The following is a 20,541-nucleotide window of genomic DNA, read 5'->3' as shown; positions in this document are numbered from 1 at the left end:
AGGCCTGATGGCCAGGCCTGCAGGCCTCCCTGGAGATAAAGAGCAGCTTGAGCTTACACTGTAACCAGCGCTGCCTGGTCCAGGGGCCAGAGAGTACACTGGACTTACAGATGGGTGACCAGGACATCCTGGTCTCTAACCCTATTCCTTTCTAGGAGTCCCTTTGTTCTTTCTACAGTAGAAGTTATAGATAAGCTAAGATTAATGCTGCAGGCCATACACCCTTGCTGCATGCCTTGCTTCCCTATTAGATCAATATTAACTAAGCAACTGTACTTGTAATCCTATAGGTAGTTTGACCCTTAGCTACCCAAGTTGTGATCTTGCTATATAAAATACCCTTGAACAAAGAGCCTCGACAGCCACTCACTTTCGGGATCCCTTCTGTCGCTCAGGAGATTTCTCTTAATAAACCTTTCCTGCTCTTAACCTCTTTTGTCCTCAAGTCCATTCTTCAGTATCCAGAGACATGAATGCAGCACAGCTGATATCTAACAGGGTGGGAGTAACTCCTCACAACACTAAGTGTTATTAAAATTTTCTTATCCCTCTTTCACAAATGAGGAACTTGGGTTTTCTGATGCACAGTCCAGTATCTTTCACCTCATCCAGGCCATTGGGATTCTAAATTACCTCAGAAATTTTGTGTTGGCTGGAGGTGAGGAACAAGATGGTGGCGTCAGAGTGACAGGGCAACGGGCCATCCTAGCTCTCTCAGCGCCCATATCCAGCCGGCAAACAAACAACCTGACTGGGCAGCGGTGGTCGTCAGTCGGGCTGCCTTGGCAGACTCTGCTGTAAAGTGAGAAGACCTCATTCCAGGTCCTGAGCCTCCTTCGGCTGTGCTCAGGGGACACCACAGAGGACCCAGCTGGGCCCGAACTGCAGCTGCCTCTCAGGCCACCTACGACGGCTCCTCTGGGGGCATTTACCAGGTGTTCAACATCACCCACGGGGAGCAAGTGGCCGTGAAGCTTGCCTCTCGAGCACCAGACACCCCTGTTGTGAACTCTTTTTTTTTGGTACCGGTGATCGAACTCGGGTCCTTGTGCTTGTGCAGCAGGCGGCGGCGAAACCACTGAGCTAAATCCTCAGCCCTGTTGTGAACTCTGAGATCCAAGATGCAGCTGGCATCTCCTGCATTGGGTGGTGTGGTCTGGAGAAAGACTGTAACATGCTGGTCATGGAACTTCTGGCACCCAGTATTGAAGACCTTTTCAGTTTCTACCCAAGAAGATTCACAATGAAAACTGTATTATTTTTTTTTTTTTTGAGACAGGGCCTCGCTTTGTAGCTCAGGCTAACCTTGAACTCACTATGTAACCCAGGCTGGCCTTGAACTCACAGAGATCCTCCTGCCTCAACCTACCGAGTACTGGGATTATGGACATGCCCCACCACGCCTGGCAGAAAAGTATTTGTGTTAGCTGACCAGATGATCAGTAGATTCCAAAATGTGCATATGAAGAATTTCATACCCAGAGACATTAACCAAAACAACTTCCTAGTGAGTATTGGGTTTTGCTGTAATAAGTTATTCCTCACCAATTTGGGTTTAGCCAAAAAGTACAGACAACAGGACAAGGCAATACATACCACACAGAGGAAGTAAGAACCTCACTGGCACTGCCCAATGATCTAGCATCAGTGTACATCTTGATATTGAGCAGAGTCACCAAGATGACATGGAATCATTAGAATATGTTTTTATGTATTTTAATAGAACCAGCCTGCCATGGCAAGAACCAAAGGCTGCAACAAAACAGCAAAAATATGAAAAGATCAGTGAAGAGAAAGATGTCCATTCCTGTTGAAGTTTCGTATGTGTTCCCTACAGAATTTTCCAAGCACTTGAACTATCGCTGTGAGCTCCACTTTGAGGACGCCCCAGATATCCTGTCTCTGAGGCAGCTACTCTGCATCATTTTCAAGACCCTGACCCACCAATCTGACTACACATTTGACTGGACACAGCTAAAGCAGAAAGCAGCACAGTGAGCAGCCTCTTCCAGGGTGCAGCAAGTCCAAACCCCCACCAGCAAGCAAACTGACAAAACCCGAAAGGAACACAAAAGGCTTCTAAGCATGAATCAAGGAACAGAAGAAGCAGAGCAGATGATGGGAGCAGCATTGCTTCCCCCCAAACCTAGAAATTTTAGTTCAGATCTATTGATTGTGGACAACTATTTACTTGGTGTAAAAAACTTAATTTCAGACCAGGAGTGGTGGCACACACCTGTAGTCCCAGCACTGGGGAGGCTAAGGCAGGAGGATCACTGCAAGTCTGACCCCAGGCTGGGCAACATATAATGATTTCAAGGCCCACCTGAACTGCATAGTGAGATACTGTCAAAAAACAACAATAACAATAACAAAATTTTAGAATAAATTGGCTTTGGGCAGCATTGGTGGTGCTATAGTCTGAGTCATAGCTGGCATAATGTTAAATATTAACTGAGGTAGTGAAACTTGATGTCCAGGTTATTAATGCATGTTTTCAAGTGGAAAAGTTAAGTAAATGGTTGACATGCATCCAAATTGGTAAAGAAATTCTGCATATGCCAATTGTTGCTTAAAACCTTTTATTTTGGGGTATACAGCTTTGATATCTCATTTTATTTATTTCTTTGTTTGTTAAGACAAACTCCCACTATGTATTCCAGACTGGTCTTTATCTCACTATGCAGGCCAGGCTGTCCTCAAATCAAGGTGATCCTCTTGCCTCAGCCTCCTGACTATTGGGACCACAGGCGTGTGCCACCACGCCTAGCTAGATCTCATTTTAGAAGAATGGCATGAACAGTCTTCAGTCACAGTTGTGATGGTCCTAAGTGCTCATAATTGTATTAAAGACAGAATTCTTCTAAAGGCAGTTTTTGCCTCTATAGCAAGGCTAGAGCAATTAAAAAGTCAAAAGCAAAGAGGAAGAAATTAGGTCTTAGGTAGCATGATTAACATAAGAACCCCACACTTCCTCTTAAGGAAGTGTGTCCTTAAGTCTAAAATAACTTTCAGAGCTGAGGATGTAGCTCAGTGGCACAGCGCCTACACGGCAAGCACGAGGTCCTGGGTCCAATCCCCAGTACAAAAAACCAAAACCAAAAACAAAAACAAAACTACCTTTCCATAAGCCCCCACCCATACTCAAGAACAGGAAAAAGTCCTGGCCAGAAAAAAGTCCAAGGTTGGGATGGAAGGCAGCCAGGGAGCCAGTCAGATTCCAGAGGCCTCCGTGAACAGGAGCCTGATAAAAGGAGGTATGGACCAGAAATCTGCCAGTATTTCACTTTGGAATACTCCCTACTTGTCCAGAGTAACTGTCTGTCATCTCTCTTCCCCCTTTCCCCACCTTCAAATAAATTGTCTTCTTTTATTTAGAAAAAAAATTATTTAAATGGTTGGCTTTTGTTTGCAAGCCAGCTGATATGATAGTAACCAAGGATTCTGGTGTCTGAGCCTATGAAAAACTCTGCCTGGTTAACTATCCTAGAAATAGCAGCACCCAAAGGGAAACTTAAGAAAAACTCAGTGGCTAGTGGATTATTCTTAGGACTGCATTAAATCTATAATGTTCTTTTTGTTTGTTTGGTTTGGTTTTGGAGACAGGGTCTCACCGTGTAGTTTGTGCTGGCCTTGGATTCCCTGTGGAGCCCAGGCTGGCCTCAAACTTGCAGTGATGCTCTGGCATCGACCTAAGTGCTGGGATTGATACAGGACCTCCAAATGATATAGGGGAAATAATATAACTCCCAACCTGCTAGATGTCCAATATGCTGACTTTGTGTTCCCCAAATTGAATAATGAATTCTGACGAACAGAGTTAAGTTGGAAATTTTTGAGAGAGACAGCTCCTGAGACAGGAGAGGACCTGGAAAATGAGTCGCTACAGATTGGTACCGGGGATCGAACTCAGGACCTTGCACTTTCGAGGAAGGTGTTGGAACCACTGAGCTAAATCCCTGGTCCTCGGACTCCACTTTATAGTGGAAGCATAATAGAGCAAAATCAAGGTGGGTACAACATAGGACAAAACCATGATCAACCGATAAGATTACAAGCATAGCAGTTTAGGTAATATTGATCCAATGGGGAAGCAGGTCACATAGCAAGGGTCCATGGAAAGAAAAAGGACGTCTTTTGGAAGAGATGAATCAGGAGGTCCTGGTCCCACCCAGGTAACTGATGCCTCTCTAGACTTCACTGGTCCAGGCAATACCAACTATAGTATATTCTTTATCCCTAGGGGATGCATGTAGGCCTGGTCATTCCATCTTTATCTTGAGGCCTGGCCTTGAATGCACCTCCAACTGCAGTAGTAATGTGTTCTTATCTTCCACACTACTTCCAGGGACCAGCCCTGTTTGTTTGCCTATTATACTTCTACCTAATTTACCTGTCTATAATAGGATTATAGGTGTATGCTAATACCCCTGGCTCCCATACACATCTTGATTAATCTTTATTATCATAATGTTCTTGATTTTTTTTTTTTTTTGGTACTGGGGATTGAACTCAGGACCTTCCGCTTTCAAGGCAGGCAGTGGAACCACTGAGCTAAATCCCTGGCCCCATTCTTGATATTTTTTAGAAAGTATATTTGTTAAGGAAAAATTAGTTAACATCTTACAACTGAACACTTATGTATGTTACTTAGATAAATGTAATCACTATAAACATCTGTATGATCTGAGATTTTATTTTTATTTTGAAATGGTCCCTTTTTTGTTTACATATTCATTAAAAACTAAAAACTTTCTGTGAAAAAAATGAGATGTTTTAAAGAACAAAACGCCTTGCTGAGTTACTATGAAATAAAAATCTCAATTGGGGGGGGGGGCAATTTTTTTGTGTGTGTGAGGCAGGCAGCAGAACCACTGAGCTAAATCCCTAACCCTCAATTTTCTGATACACTAAAAAATATCTCAGAGAAGTGAGATATTTCAATGGGTTAGAATGGCATTAGAAAAACAAAGCCTTTCTGCCCACAAATCAAAAGTGGCATGTAATCTCTACAGGGTTGTCAATTCTGGAATTGGGTCAAGTTGTACAAAACCCAAACTCTGTGTAAAGGCCTATAAAAGTTAAGTCTGGAGTCAACTGCATTTACCATCATGCCATGCCCAGGAAGACCATAACCCCAGCGTCCTTCTACTCTGACTTACAGTTCAGATGGCAATGGGGTGGGGTAAAAATGTGACAAGAAGCACATAAATGAAATAAGAATGAACTCCTAGACTCTGGGCTGGAGAAGCCTTAGATCCCTCCCTACAGCCCATACATTAATCCCTACAACATCCCTGCCATGGGGCCATCTAGTTTAGGCTTGGATGCTCCAGTGATCAGGAGCTCACCTTCTCCATTTTCTTTATATTATGCAAAAATCTGATTTTAACTCATTAATCCTGGTCATGCCCAGTGGAACCATTCAGAAATATGCACATATACTACCTACTTGATAGCCCATGGGAATTTGAATGCATTTATCACTTTTTCTTCATAATTTTCTTTCTATTCACTCTTCTGAACACACTGAGAACCTTGTGCTCTGAGCAGACTGTAGTCCTCCAGGACAGAATTGACTGGACCTGTTGCCTTCCTCATTTTTTTTTTTTTGGTACCGGGGATCAAACTCCAGACCTTGCGCTTGTGAGGCAGGTGGCGGCACCACTGAGCTAAATCCCTGGCCTAGCCTTCCTCATTTTTATAAGGACAGGTAGAAATTTTGTAGGCAGTACTGTAGGCCAAGCCCTCAAGAGTCAGTGCAGAAGATGAGAACACATCAAAACTGGCTGGAGGTGTATCCATTGACTGCCAGGCCTCAAGATAAAGATGAAAGGCCTACATACCTCTGAGGGATAAACAAAGGCTTTAGTGCCACCCTTTTGAGATCCATAAATGAACCAGTAGCTCCTTAAGGGTGGGGCATCTCTTCCCAACCTCTAAGACTAAGACTGCTAAGACAAAGACAAGACTAAAACTGTGGTTATCACACCAAGGTTAAAGATGTCATCCATGTAGGTTTGGGAGCTACATCTACCGGGGATGGAACTCGGGACCTTGTGCTTGTGAGGCAGAGTGGAATCTTTTTGACAAATCTTTCTGACTCATGGTTGAATGAATCTGCAGATGTGGAGCCCTGGGAGAGAGTACTGACTACAGAACATGTTGGGTCAGGCAGCTACAGGAACAAGGAAGATTCCCCAAACCAGAATGAAATATTTGGCAACCACATGATGCAGTTGGTTAAGTGATCCTTTTGCTGCTCTGGATTCAGGGAATGTGCTAACTGAGTGGTTAGGTTTTTAGCAAAGGTATCAGCCTGTTTGAATTTTTGTGGTTACTGCTTTTAGTTGCATAAAGTTCAACAAGGGAAAGACAAGTTCCAACCTATGAATGACAAAAAGCAGAGAAAAACAGACCAGCAAACTGAAATTACAGGGGTCCAGAACAAAACATTAATCATGTGTCCTGCTTGAAATGGGTGAGGCTGGAGAGATGATTGGAATTCTCTGATCCGGCAATTGGAATGAATATATTCCTAGGAAGGCCAAAGCCGTTGACAATTCTGAAACATCCTCTTACAGGGCAACCTCTACCTGACAAAGACAGAGAAGAGATCTCCCTTGGAGATGTCTGATTATTTTTTCCCTTTTTGGTTTGCCCTTTGTTTTTTGTTTGTTTGTTTGTTTGTTTTGGGGGTTTGGGGGTTTTTTGGTACCGGGGATCGAACTTGGGACCTCGCGCTTGCGAGGCAGGTGGCAGAACCACTGAACTAAATCCCTAGCCCTGGTTTGCCCTTTGTGACTGAGACAGTTACTGCCTACAAGCTAATTATTTCCCACAGGTTCCTTGGAGACAGGTGAGCTCAGGCAATGAGCTGTGTCTAGTGAATTGTAACTGACCACAAAATTGAACAGCTTCCAAATTTCCCTCTGAAAGTCTCTTCCCTGTGGAGGCCACCTGGAAACTGAACATTGAGATGACAGCATCATAAGGCCACAATAGCCTGCAGTTCCATATAACCTCACAGCACTTAGAGTTGATCCTCATTATCTGCAAGTTCTGTACTGTGATTGCCTAGTCACTGACTTTACTGTATCCCCCAAATCAACACTTGCAGCATTTTTGAAGTCACCTGAGGGGTCAGAGTTAAATAACAGACACGTGGAGAACACTGAAAAGTCTGAGTCAGTTGATGCACACATTCCCAGCCAACAAGGCAGTGTTCTGCCTTCTTGTTTCTGCTCCCATACTATAAATTACTGTCCTTTTCCAGGCTAGTGTCACATTTTTTGCCTTTTTATGCTTTTTGTTGGAAATTTCACTGTTTAAAAATGGCCCTCAGGGCCGGGGATTTAGTTCAGGGGTTCTGCCACCTACCTCGCAAGTGCAAAGTCCCAAGTTCGACCCCCGGTACCAAAAAAAAAAAAAATTGGCCCACAAACTTAGCACTAAAGGGCTGTATGATGTTCCAAAGTGTAGGAAATCAGTGACACATATATAAATATATATATTATATACATATAAATATATAGAGTATATAAATATATGTAATATATAAATATATATAGTTTAGTCTTTTGAGACGGGGTCTCGCTGTATAGTCCAGGCTGGCCATGAACTCACTATGTAGCACAGGCTGGCCTTGAACTTGCAGCAATCCTCCTGCCTCTGCCTCCCATGTGCTGGGATTACAGGCACTTGCCACACATACCTGGCTTAAATAATATATATTAAATAGGTATCTATAAAAAGAAACACACAAAAAGAAGGCTATGTATGATCATTTGATAAAAATGTAGTCAGGCAAATGGAGAGGTCAAGTACGTAGCTGAATACTGTAGTTCCCCTGAAGTTTTATAGAGAGGTCTGGGCTGAAAATGGAATTGAACGTAATTAGCATATATCACATGGTAGCTTGAAACAATAAAAATGGATAAACTTAGCGAGGGTTATAGAGTAAGAGCAAAAATACCTGAGAACCATACATTTAAAGCTTGGAAAGATGACCTGCAACAAAAATGGAGAGGGCCGGGTGTGGGGATGCATGCCTATGATCCCAGTACTCGGGAGGCTGAGGTAGGAGGAGCGCTGTGAGTTTGAGGCCACCCTGGGGTACACAGTGAGTTCAAGGACAGCCTGGACTATACAGTGAGGCCCTGTCTCAAAAGAGAGAGAGAGAGAGAGAGAGAGAGAAGGGAAAAAAAAGGAAAGTGGAGGGAAAATCATCCAAAGGAAAACCTGAAGGGCCAGGGATTTAGCTCAGTGGTTCTGCTGCCTGCCTCACAAGCGCAAGCTTCTGAGTTCGATCCCCAGGACCAAAAAAAAAAAAAAGGAAAACCTGAAAAGAGGTCATTTAGCCAGAAAAGTAAAAACTTTCAATGAAGGCTCACAGTCAAAACAATCTGTGAGGACTTCTGGGAAAATGGCAGAGCTGCAATTCAGCCTCTCTGATTCAGAATCCAGACTCTGGAAAAAAACAACTTGGGGAAGACAAAAAGAGAAAAGTAGATCCCTAGGAATCAGGAAGGATCTGACAGGAAAATTAAAAGCCTGCTGAGAACCGAAGACACAGAACACAGTATGAGAATGTGTAGAAGGGAAGGGACAGCACTTTCTCCCTGGGTCCGACTCAGCTGATGGGCACAGAAAAGGGACAATGAATTTACCGAGGCAAAGTGAAACCCGGGGATGCCAGAGGGCTTTGGAGCGAAATGCAGAGGTGGAACAGACCAGCAGGTACTGTGATCTTCAGGGAGAGCACGGGATCCTGCTCCCATGTAAGTCCCTCAGCAACCAAGAGCTGGGGAGGGACTCCATTCCAAGCACCTGCCATACCCCTGGAGAGTGCTGGGTTGGGCACCATTCCAGGGAAGGGTTGACTGTTTGCACCCAGGACTCAGAGCAGCCTCAGAAAGGGTTCACTTCAGGGCTCCCAGTGTTATGTCTCAAAAGTAACTGGGCAAGAGGTTGCCGGAGGAGACAGCTGCAGTCAGGGAGGAGGCTGGAAAGAGACACCTTGAGGGGTCTGAGCTGAAGGACACAGGCCCCGCCCCCATGGCCAGAGGCCAGGCTCAGCCTGAGCTGCTCTGGATTTGAAAGTCTGGGCATTGATGCCCGTTGCCTAATCCTACTGCTGCTGGTGCTTGCATCCAGCACAGATCTTGGGTCTGATCTCCTTCTTTATCTACCAGCATGAGCAGGGACGTGTTTCAACTTGGACACTGCCCCCAAAATTATAGATCCTGGAAGAAAACCACATCTTCAAAATCACAGAGAAAATTGTCTTTACTCTTTTTTGGTACTGGGGATTGAACTTGGGACCTTAGGCTTCGAGGCAGGAGGTGGAACCACTGAGCTAAATCCCCGGCCCTTCTTTACTTTTTTTAAAGACAAGGTCTCCCTGTGTAGTTCAGGCTGGCCTTGAACTCACTATGTGGCCCAGGCTGGTCTCAAACTCACAGCGATCCTCCTGCCTCAGCTTCCTGAGTGCGGAGATTACAGGTGTGCACCACCATGCCTGGACATTGCTTTGTTTTGCTTTTCATTGTTTTCTTTCCTTTCCTCCTTTCTTCTTCACCAGTTTATTGAGGTTTGGGGAATATTTTGTCTTTTTTCCTGCTTATCTTTCTTTCTTTCTTTCTTTTTTGGTACCGGGGATCAAACTCCGGTCCTTGCGTTTGCACAACAGGCAGCGAAACCGCTGAGCTAAATCCCCGGCCTCCTGCTTATCTCTTACTTCATTTTTTTCTCTTCTGCCTTTTTATTTTTCTTCATTTAATTTTTCTGTCTTATTTTTACTTCCCATACAATTCTTTTTTTTATCCCTCTGTTTTTTTCTGGAAGCAAAAGCTTTATTGGTACACTTTAGATATACGTAACGTTAACACTCATCATAGGGAATTTGCACCTGTACATGCTAAATCCCGGCTCTTCTTTTTTTCCTATTCCCCCTTCCCTTCACCCCCTCCCATACACAAAAGTTTTGTTTCCATTTTTCCTTCTCTTTTCACTTTTTTCTTGTCCCTTCCTTCCTTTTGCTCTCCCCCTCCTTTGTTCCCTTCTCATTTGAAAATTTCTCCCCGTTTCCTAACATCAATTATAGATTTTAGTCCTTGTTTCCACTTTCACACACCAGAGAAAAAATGTGGTATTTAAATACGTGTGTCCGACTTATTTCACTTAAGAGTATGGTCTCAAGGTCCATCCATTTAGGTATAAATGTCTCCAGCTCATCCTTCTTTATGGCAGATAGTACTGCACTGTATTAAAAAAAACCACATTGGGCCTGGAATTTAGTTCAGTGGTGCCATCGCCTGCCTCGCAAGCACCAGGTCCTGAGTTCGATCCCCAGTACCAAAAAAAAAAACAAAACAAAAAACCAAAAAAACACATCTCCTTTATCCACTCATCAGTTGATGGGCATCTGGGCTATTTCCAAGATCTAGCTGTTACAAACTATGCTGCTATAAATACGGGTGTATGCAACACATCAAGGTGTGGATCAGTTTTGCTCAGTTTGAATTGTATCTGAGGAAAGAAGGGAGTGTAGCCAAATGCAGAAAAATTTGCAAAGAAGCTAACAAAACCATGCAGAGCTGTGAAGAAAAGGAACAGAGGCTTATGCTGCTGGAATACTATCGCAGCTTTCAAGAAGAAGCACATCAAATAAGGAGAGAATGGACAAACTCATGCCTGAGAAAGTCAAGAACAGAAGAAAGGTCCAGGTGGATGATGGGTTCCATACAGGTTGCAAAGAATGTCTTCAGCTGCTGACCAAGGCCAAGCTCTAGAAGAAACAGCAGCAGGAAAAGGAGTCTGCTGAGCAGGATCTGGATAAGAACATCACTGAGAGTGAATCCTGATATTTTGCATATTGACAAATGTATTATTTTAATCAATAAATACTTTGGTGTGCATATATTCCTGTGGTATGATGCTTTTAATTCTTTTGGGAAGATTCCAAGAAGGGGAATGCCTGGGTCAAATGGAAGCTCCAGTTTTAGTTTTTTGATGAATCTCCATACTGATTTCCATAGTGGTTGCACCTGTCTACACTCCCACCAATAGTGGAGAAAGGTTCCTTTTTCCCCACAGGCTGTCCAGCATTTGTTACTGGTTGATTTCTTTCTTTCTTTTTTTTTCTTTGCTACGGGGGATCAAACTCAAGACCTTGCTCTTGCAAGGCAAGTGTGGTGCCACTGACCTAAATCCTCAGCCCTAGGTTGATTTCTTGATAACAGCCATTTTTCTGGAGTGAGATGGAATCTCAGCACTGTTTTAGATTGCATATCTTCAATGACCAGTGATGCTGAACATTTTTTCATATGTTTATTTGCTGTTTCTACTTCTTCGTCTGAAGTATCTATTTGAAATGTCCATTTTTGGATTGGGTCTTTAAAATTGGGAAGTCTGCAGACCACACAGGAAATACTACAAAGAATCAACAACTGAGACTTCACCTTATTAAAAAGCTTTTGCACAGCAAGAGAAGCCATCAACAGAGTGAAGAGGCAACCCTTGAGTGTGGGAAAAATTTTTTTTAACCAGCTAGTTAGATAAAGGACTATTATCTAGAATATATAAAGAACTCAAAAAAAAATCTGAGCCCCCCAAAATATAAAAAGCCAATCCAAAAATGAGCATCTGAAGTGAAAAGACACTTCTCAGATGAAGAATTGGAGACAGCAAATAAATATATGAAAACTGTTCAACATCACTGGTCATTCAAGAGATGCAAATTAAAACAACGTTGAGAGGGCCAGGGATTTAGCTCAGTGGTTTCGTTACCTGCATCCCCAGCAATCTATGACAAGTTGTGAACTCCAAAGCGGTTGGGTGGCTCCACCCTGCTGTACTGCCGGTGGTTGTAGCTCCTATAGTTTCTTTCTTTGGCTGGCTTAGCTCCCTTCTTTTAGCTTTCTTTGAATGACCCATGTTCCTAGCTTCTCCAACCTTCTGGGGTCTCCACTACACCTTCGGCTTCACATAGCTTCACATGGCTCTCTCAGGAGCCTACTGCCCGGCCTCCCAGGCCTCTTCTGAAACCCGGTTGAAAGCCTTCCTGACCCCACAATTCTTGCATTCTGTATGCACCTAAACCAACACCATGTGGATGATGCCAAGGTCTGCTGCCAGCTGGAGCAATAGCCAAGCTTCCTTCTCTTTTGGCTGTAGGGGTCCAGTGCCTATGAACCAAATCCTTAGAAGCAACTTCCCTGGGCCACCACCATTCTGGAACATGGTGCTCTGGCACTCTCTTCTCAAAGCAAAGTTTTTTACTTTTGCAATTTTGAGGCTCCAAAGGGTGGAGTCCTGCTGCTTCTTGTGATGCCCTCAGGCCATCTTTTCTCCTGTTCCTTCTCAGCAATCAAGGTCTCCTCTATTCTATCTTTGCAGGCCACAACTTTACTGGAGTTTCCTTTCTGGCCAAATTCAAAATGTTTCAAGTCATTCTCCTGGACTCTTTAGTCTTGATTCTCAACATAAATCTGGCTAAAAGCCCCCAACAGTAGCCATGCCAATGCCTCAACATTAGACTGCCTTGAAATTTCTTCTGCCAGATTAATTAGTCCACCACCCTTAATCTCAGTCTCAGGCACAGTCTTGGGATGTGAACAAAATGCATCTGGAGTCCAACAGCCAATGCAGCCCTTCTTCCCAGTAGATACCTCTGTCTTTACTGGCAGGATCTTTTTTTTTTTGGTACCGGGGATCAAACTCAAGTCCTTGTACTTGCACAGCAGGTAACGAAACCATACTGGCAGGATTTCTATCAGCCTTCTGCTCTTCTGAGCTCTGACCAGAATCGCCCATACAGTATAGCCTCAGGCATTCCAGCTCTATTTTTTTTTAGCTGCCATCTTTGAACCTTTCCAAACTCTTCCCACAAGTCATTCTCCAAGGCTCCTGAACCACATGTTCAGGTACAGTCACAGCAACAATTCCACTTCCCTACCAAATTTCTGCCTTAGTTACTTTTCTCATCGCTGAGACAAAATACTCAACATCTACAGTTAAAAGGAAAAGGTTTCCTTAGCTCACAGTTTGTAGAGGCTTCAGTGTATAATCAGCTGACTATAAGGCAGGGTGGCACAGGGCAGAGCAGCAACAGTTCCTGGTGGACAGAAGGTAGCAAAGCAAAAAGGGTGCAAAAGCTTTTAGCAATTTTTTTTTTTTTTGATACCAGGGATCGAACTTGGGACCTTGCGCTTGGGACCAAGGCAGGTGGGGACACCACTGAGCTAAATCCCCAGCTCAGAAACTGCGCTGGTTGAGCATCTTTTTTTTTGGTACTGGGGATCGAACTCGGGACCTTGCACTTTCGAGGCAGGTGCCAGAACCACTGAGCTAAATCCCACTAAGAATTATTTTTGGTTTTTTTGCCATACTGGGGATCGAACTCAGGACCTTGCGCTTTCGAGGCAGGTGGTGGCACCACTGAGCTAAATCCCTGGCCCCTGCAAAAGCTTTTAAATGAGATCCCAGTTGTTCATTCTTCATGGTATTTCCTGTGCAATTGAGGTTTTGTTCATAAAGTCTTTACCTACACTAATGTCTTCAAGAGTTCTACCTATTTTTATTTTCCAGCACATTGAGTATCATTGTTTTAATATTTAGATCTTTGATCCATTTTGATTTTAGGTTAGTGCATGGTGAAAGATATGAGTCTAGTTTCAATCTTCAGCATGTGGAAAGCCAGTTTTCCCAGCACTATTTATTAAAGAGGCTATCTTTCTTCCAGTGAAGGTGTTTGGCTCCTTTGTCAAAGATAAGGTGGCTGAGTATATTTGGAGTTGTTTCTGCATCTTCTAATCTGGTCCATTGATCCTCAGGTCTGTTTTTTTGCCAGTACCATGCTGTTTTTATCACAGTAGCTTTGTAGTCTAATTTCATGTCAGGAATTGTGATACCCGCTGCCTTGCCTTTGTTGCCCAGAATTACCTTTGTTATTCTATGTCTCTTCTGGTTCCAAATGAACTTTAGGACTGTTGTCTCTAATTCTGCGAGATATGTTTTTGGAATTTTGATTGGGATTGCATTAAATCTGTAAAACAATTTTGGAAGTATGGTCATTTTCACTATATTGGTTCTTCTTACCCAAGAAGGGATATCTTTTCATTTTCTGATATCCTCTTCAATGTCTTTTTTCAGAACACTATAGTTTTCAATATAGAGTTCTTTTACTTCCTTCATTAGATTGATTCCTAGGTATTCCATATTTTTGGATGCTATTAGGAAAGGTGTTGTTTCCCTAATTTCTCTCTCAGTGAGTTTGTTATTCATGTACAGGAAGGCTATTAATTTTTGAGTGTTGAGTTTTTATCCAGCTATGCTACTGAATTAGGTTATCAAATCTAGAAGTCTTTTGGTGGAGTTTTTGGGGTCTTCTATGTAGAGTATCATGTCATCCATAAATAATGATAATTTAACTTCTTCCTTTCCTATCCTTATTCCTTTTATTTCATTCTCTTGTCTGATTATTGTAGCTACTGTTTCCAGAAGTATGTTGAACAAGAGTGGTGACAGTGGACATCCTTGTCTTCCTCCCAATTTTAGACTGAAAGCTTTCAGTTTTTGTCCATTTAGTGTGATGTTGGCTATTAGTTTGTCATAGATGCCTTTTATCAGCTTGAGATAAAGGATATCTATTCCAATTTTCTGTAGAGTTTTTTTTTTTATCATGAATGGGTGTATTGTGTTTACAATGGGTGTATTGTGTTTTACAATTAAATTATCATTTAATTGTAGAAACTGTTTAATTTCTTCTTTAATTTCATCTGTGACTCATTGGTTGGTCAAGAGGGTATTATATAATTTCCACATGTTTATGAAGTTCTTATGGTTTATTTCACCATTGATTTCCAATTTCACTGCAGTATGGTCTAGTAATATGCATGGGATAATTTTAATTCCTTTGCACTTATTTAAGCATGTTCTATGAGCTAGTATGTGCTCTGTTTTGGAGAACATCCCATGTACAGCTGAGCAGAATGTGTATTCTGATGTTGTGGTGTGGAACACTCTGTAGACATCTACTAAGTCCATTTGTTCAGATGTTTGGTTTAGTTGTAATATTTCATTCTTGGGTTTTTTTCTAGTTGATCTGTTTGTGTCAGTGGGGCATTGTCATCCCCCATTACAACTATATTAGTGCTTATATGATTTTTCATGTCCATTAATATTTGTTTTATATTTTGAGGGCACAGTATTTGGTGCATATATATTTATGATTGCTATCTCTTTCTCTTGGATTGTTCCCTTTACAAGAATGCATTGACATTTTTTTATCTCTGTCAATCAGTCTTGGCTTGAAATTCACTTTACTGCAAATAGAAGTGCTTTTTTCCAGGTTCCTGTCACATGGAGTATTGTTTTCCATCCTTTGACTTTCAGTCTATGAATGTATTTTTGAATTAAATGTGTTTCTTGTATGCACCACATTGCTGGATCTTACTTCTTGATCGATTCTGCCGGTCTGTTTCTTTTGATTGGTGAATTGAGACCATTAGCATTGATGGTTATAACTGATATGTATTGACTTATCCCTGTCATGTTATTTTCCTGTTGTTGGCTCCCTTATTTCCTCCTCTGTTTAATTTTTTGCCTCGCCTGGTGGATTCATTCTGCTGGGGTTCATGGAGTTCTACTCCTTGTTGTCTCTTTCTAGAATATCCCTCAGAACATTTTTGAGTGCTGGTTTGGTGGTCATACATTTCTTCAGGTGTTCTTTGTCCTGGAAGTATGTTATTTCTCCATCAATTTTGAAAGATAGTTTTGTGGAGTACATCAATCTTGGCTGAAGGTTCTTTTCTATCCCTATCCCTAACCCTAACCCTAAGAGGTTGGGGGGAAAGTACAGAAAGAGAAGAAGAGATTAGAAACAAGGCTGGAGGACAAAGGAAGATCATGCAAACTTTGGGAAACTAGTGAAGACAAGAGGGAAAGTGAGAAGAAAGAAATAAAAACAAGAACAGAACAACAACAACAATAAAACTAGAAATAATGTTCATACTCATATAAAAACAAGAACAATCAAGAAAAAACAAAACAAAAACAAGACCAAGGAAGAAAAAGAAAAGAAGTCTCACCAGGCATGGTGGCTAAGGCAGGAGGATCACCATGAGTTCAGGGCCAGCTAAAGAAGAAAAGAAAAAAAAATGTCCACTTCATGGCATGTCTCTGCTGTCACTGGCAGACAGAGTGGGCACACTTGAGCACAGATCTGTGTTGATTAATCCCAGCAAACTAGCCATAGATTTATGGTGGTGTAGTGGATAATCCTAGCCAACCTGCACCTTTAGTTACACTGAAGTTCAGGGTGGTTTCTGGTTGTGAGGCTGGAACTGGTTTGTTGAGCCTGCAGCAGTCCATGTGCCTCCTGCTGGCTTGAACTCGGCTCCTTGACTTCCTGCCAGCTTGAACTTGGTACTGCCTCACTCTGACACTAGAAGCCATTAGATGGAGTCATCCCATAGCTGTTCTGAGTTCCAAGCTCAGTTGGCCCCTCTCCAAGATGGCTACCAGCCAGTCACCCTCTCCTGGGGGAATGTCTGAACCTCGATAACTCACCAGCCACTGCAGTCAGCTGTGTACACTGCTCTGTTCCACTGGTGGATTTCTCTGCAAAGGCCTCTGGGGTCACTAGTGGTCACTGCATCTGCCTATATGTCTATCAACAGATGAACCAATAAAAGAAAATGTGGTATTTCTTTAGAATGGAGTACTACTGTGCCATAAAGAAGGATAGACTTGAGTTATTTGTAGAAAAAATGGATGTACATTGACACCACAACGTTAAATGAAAAAATTGGACACAAAAGCTTAAATATCACATGGTTTCTATACAATGAGAAACCCAATATATAAAGCATAAAATAAAAGACAATAGGAAAAAAAGCAGAAAATAAAGTTATTGTAATCCATCATGGCCAATGTATCTAAAAGTATACCTTGATTTAGTATAATTGTTTTATGTGGGTTTTTTTGGCCTGTTACTCTGGCTGTTAATCTGTGTTTATGATAATTAATTTGATGAAGACTTATAAAATAAATTTGATACTGGTAAAAAAAATTTTTTTTTGTACTGGGGATTAAACTTAGGACCTTGTGCTTGCGAGGCAGGCAATGGAACCACTGAGCTAAATCCCTGGCAAAAAAAAGTTGTTTAAGGTGCTAGAGGGAAAGGGAGAAAAAAGAAAGGAAGGAAAAAACAATTGAGATGTATTATGTACATATATCAGTTTCCCACAATGAACATCATTATTATATACTATAAACATGTACTGGGGCTGGGGATTTAGCTCAGTGGTTCCAGCGCCTGCCTCACAAGTGCAAGGATCTGAGTTCCATCCCCGGAATCAAAAAAAAAAAAAAAAAAAACATGTACTAACAAAAATTTTTTTAAAAGGAAAGAGATCAAGAGAATGATGAAGGGGGAGGAAAGGAAGGGAACAAAGATGAAAAAAAATTAAAATATATTATGTACATGTACCAATTCCCCACAAGGAATCTACCATAATGTAAACATTGTGTACTACAAATATGCACTAATAAAAAATTTTTTAGGCGGGTGTGGTAGCCGAAGCCTATAATCCCAACACTGGGGTAGGAGGATTCCCGGGAGTTCAAGGCTAGCCTGAACTCCACAGTGAGATCTTGTTTCAAAAAATATTTTTTTTAATATTAAAAAAACTAAAAGTAGCACCACTGAATGTTGACTTGGAACGAGGATTCCAAGAAGGAGTTCCGATTGCTAGTGTGATAATGTACGTTCCAGAGAGGATTGCTGTAGCAGGATATAACAAAGGCATTTCATTTCAAGACCAGCAGATCTTGACCTTATTCAGTTGAATCCTTTTAAACCTCTGGTGCTAAAACACCATGTCCTGTACTTATACTCAGTGTAAGACCACTAGACTTTCTGGACTTAGAAAAGCCTCTTACATGAGGCAGTAGGATTGCTTCGAGTTCAAGGCCAGCCTGGGCTACATAGTGAGAGCCTGTCTCAAACAAAAAAAAAGGAAAGAAAAGAAAAACCTCTTACAACCCCTCAAAATGACAAATCTGTGCAGTTGGCAGGCTAAAAAGAGAGTGCTCTGAGTGAAAATGCTGTTTGCCAAAGGATAGAGATGGTGAAACAATTCTATACAGCACCTGTGTTGCATGGGGTCTGCTGCCACCACTTCTAATCCTGACATCAAGTACAGCATTTCAAATGCAACTGTGACAGTTGAAGGAGCATCAGGTGACATGATGTTGTAAAAGCAGCTCCATTAAGATGATAGATAATCAAACTAAACAGACACCTACAACTTCTAGAAGAGACAAACAAAGAACATGCTATAAAAGAAATGGTCGTGTATTCAATTACTGCAGCATTCTGGCTGCTTAATAGCTGGCTCTGGTCATTGCTAGTTAATCCCAGCACTCAAATATATTGTCTGAACTGCTGGAAATATAAAGGATTTTCAAACTTTTTTGTTTCTATCTTTGCACTGGGGGCAGGGGGCATTGGCCAGAGGTATGTATGAAATGGATTGGAAGGGCCGGGGATTTAGCTCAGTGGTTCCGCCGCTTGCCTCGAAAGCACAAGGACCCGAGTTTGATCCCCGGTACCAAAAAAAAAAAGAAAGAAAGAAATGGATTGGAGAGGTAAGGGTCTTTTGGATCCACAGGCCCAAAACCTCCCTGACCATATGGCTAGATATTAAAAGATAGCCTATAGGGCTGTAAGTCCAAGCAGGATCAAAACACCTTGCCTTAAGGAATGAATGCTCAAACTTTTTTTTCTTTTTTGATGCTGAGGATCAAACTCAGGACCTTGCGCTTGTGAGGCAGGTGGCGGAACCACTGAGCTAAATCCCTGGCCTGAATGCTCAAACTTTATCCAAAGAGGAAAGGCAATTTAAGCAATATTTACAATGTTTCTAAAGACATCTGGATGTAAAGTTTCTGAATCTTAACTTATTATTGCTAGGCTGGGCATGGTGGCATGTATCTGTAGTCTCAGCACTCTGGAGGATGAGGCAGGAGGAACTCACTGTGAGCTAAATCCCTGGCCCCCCCGTCAGTATTTTTACAAAGGCTCAAGCACACACACATGTGAGCCTAAAACTATAAAGCTTAAAGGAACATCATTTCTGTCCTATAATTTTCTCTCTCTCTCTCTCTCTCTCTCTCCAAGTTTAAAAATAGTCATTCAGGTTCTTTGCTTAGCGATCTAATTTTCTTGCTTGACAATGTGACTAAAATCAATTGTAGTTTTTGTCTTTCAAGGCGTGTTTTGCTAAGGACTGAAGATCCGTCCTGAAAAAACTTTTGGTTTTGGTCGTCTTTCTTAGCTTGAGATGGTTAGGATTTGACCCTCTCTCTCCAGGGCAGTTCTCTTTTCTGTGGCTGCTGCCTTTCAGGACCCAGTTTCCAGGGTGGTGTGTTCCCCCTCCCGGTGACCCTTCCAGAATGAAGCTGACCTTCACTTATCTCTGGACCATATTCTTAAACAAAACTGGTCTGGATTTGACCCTCAGACTCTTAAAGAATAAATGTAAAGGTTTTAATCCAAGTTTATCAGCCTTTCTACCCTTAGGGAGAACTGGAAATTAAATCCTCTCTCTTCCCTCTCCCCTCAGGACTGCTGGGGGTCGGGGAGCTGACTGGTTTTTACAGCAAAGTTAAGTTCATTGATAAAACAAAAAAATATTCCTAGGGATCCTTATGAATTTATTAACAGTTTTAAACAGAAATAGGTCTGTTCCAGTAAGATAAACCATCAGCCTAAATCCCTTCTTAATAACAGTCTGTTTTCATAGATGTAAAAGGGTGTTTCCCTTCCGACTCTTACTACAAGAGATCTCTGCTAATTGATGGCCTATAGGAAAAGTTCGGACTAGTCTGCTTATAGTTACAAACCTATAAACCCTAAAAAGATTATTGTAGTTTAACTTGGCCAATATTATACACTCCAGTTTAAAGAGAATTGTTTTGTGCGTTTGTATGTTGTCTGTTTAATGTATGTTAAACACTGGTTAAAGCATCTTCAGAGGCCTTGTTTAAGAAAAATATTTTTTTGGGCCAGGGATTTAGCTCAGTGGTTCTGCCGCCTGCCTCTCAAGCACAAGGTCCTGAGTTCAATCCCCAGTACCAAAATAAAAAGAAAAAATTTTTTTGAGCTCAACAATTTATTTATTTTTATTCTTTTTTATGTTTCCATGGAAAGACCATTTATATAGGTTTTCAGGATAAACAAACTTAATGTAAAATATTACCAGATAAAGACTGACATGCTAGAGTCTTACCTAGAAACAAAAGCCTTAAAGTTGAACAACGTAAAGTTTACTGTGTTAACTTTTTTTGTTGTTAAACATTAGATCCTTAATTTTTTTTTTTTTTCGGTACTGGGGATAGAACTTGGGACCTTGCACTTGTGAGGCAGGCGGCGGAACCACTGAGCTAAATCCCCAGCCCTTAGATCCTTAATTTTTATTATATTTTTTTGTTTTGTTTTGTTTTTGGTACCAGGAATCGAACTTGGGACCTTGC

At 41.8% G+C, this 20,541-nt stretch overlaps 1 long non-coding RNA gene and 2 pseudogenes across 1 annotated transcript in view; 2 read left to right on the top strand and 1 right to left on the bottom strand.

The window, feature by feature from the left end:
* LOC147828998 (uncharacterized) overlaps positions 1 to 20,541 on the bottom strand; it is a 56,350-nt gene that overhangs the window by 6,210 nt on the left and 29,599 nt on the right. The window lies entirely within an intron of this gene.
* LOC101720952 (casein kinase I-like) lies at positions 1,311 to 2,643 on the top strand (annotated as a pseudogene).
* Positions 8,692 to 19,677, top strand: LOC101721318 (mitochondrial fission factor pseudogene; annotated as a pseudogene).

The sequence above is a fragment of the Heterocephalus glaber genome, unplaced genomic scaffold, assembly GCF_053883595.1.
Source record: "Heterocephalus glaber isolate CG9 unplaced genomic scaffold, H.glaber_assembly_v1.0 deba00000809, whole genome shotgun sequence".
Taxonomy (NCBI): Eukaryota; Metazoa; Chordata; class Mammalia; order Rodentia; family Bathyergidae; genus Heterocephalus; species Heterocephalus glaber.
This window is presented reverse-complemented; position numbering and strand designations above follow the sequence as displayed.